Source organism: Etheostoma cragini, chromosome 11 (genome assembly GCF_013103735.1).
Source record: "Etheostoma cragini isolate CJK2018 chromosome 11, CSU_Ecrag_1.0, whole genome shotgun sequence".
In the NCBI taxonomy this organism is placed as follows: Eukaryota; Metazoa; Chordata; class Actinopteri; order Perciformes; family Percidae; genus Etheostoma; species Etheostoma cragini.
In genome coordinates this window covers 25,339,858-25,341,115 of record NC_048417.1, presented here as the reverse complement: position 1 = coordinate 25,341,115, position 1,258 = coordinate 25,339,858, and positions in this window count along the sequence as shown.

Below are 1,258 nucleotides of genomic sequence, written 5' to 3'. Positions count from 1 at the left end.
TGTTTTTCCCAACTTCCTCGAAACAATAAGAACGTCCGTGCTTTATTTCAGAGAGAAATTGTTTCAACTCCAAATGTTTCAGTTTATTGGAACTGATTTGTCAAAGATATTGACTGGAAAAAAGGTTTGGATGATTCCTCACAAATACCTGATACTGAACAAGGTGAAAGAAGTGTCGTTTAGAGTAATTCACAGATATTACCCTGCCAGTCATTACATGCTGAAATTTAAAAGAGACATCGATGCAAACTGTTCTTTCTGTGAAGGTCACCCAGAAACTGTTGTACACCTTTTTTGGCATTGTTCATACTCCAGAAGATTTTGGCAACACTTCAGCAGATCATTGATCGTATCTATAAAGACTTTGCCCTATTATGGGAAAAAATTGTATTTTGTTTCTATAGAACTCATGGTAAAGAAAAAATGTTTTTTATTATAAATTTATTAATCCTTTTGGCCAAATTTCATATCCACAAATGTAAATTCAGTTCTAAAAAACCTAATTTTATTATTTTTTTTCCATGATGTTGTGCATTATATAAATCTTATTTCAGATTCCCATAACAAAAAGGCAGCTAAAATTGTCAGCATATGGTCCTCCTTCTCTCTCTAATGACCTTTAAGCTTCCCCTGGCAAATTGTATTGTATTAATATGTTTGTTGTGTTTCTATCTTTTACTTTTGCGTGTTGTTGATGTTCTGTCTTGTTTTTTTTTGTTTTGTGGTTTTTTTTGCAATAAAGATGGCATTTAAAAAAAAAAAAAAAAAAAAAAACAGAAATCAGCAAAAGCTTTCATGTAGAGCACTTTCACAGCTACTCTGTCATAATCAAAACAACTGGAGACAGTGTATAATAAAATATAACCAGACCCACATATCAGCTTGTACACAGTCTCTAGTTGTTTTGATTATGACAGAGTAGCTGTGAAAGTGCTCTACATGAAAGCTTTTGCTGATTTTAATTAACAACACACTGTAGATGATCCGTGATCTGAACAGATTTAGTTTCTCTGACTTGTAAACGTCACTATCAGCCACACAACGTGTGTTCTGTACAGAATAAGTCTTTAAATCAGACAAATAGCAATTAAAATCCTTCCGATTCAAAAACTACAAAAGTTCATATTAAACGTCATCGTGGTTTAAACCAATCAGGTGTTAAATCAGCTGAGAAGCCGGAGTTTCCCAGCATGCTCTGGGTCCGCCTGGGTCTTGCAGTCGGTGAAAAGCAACTGCGCCGACTGCGTCTCAGAACTGC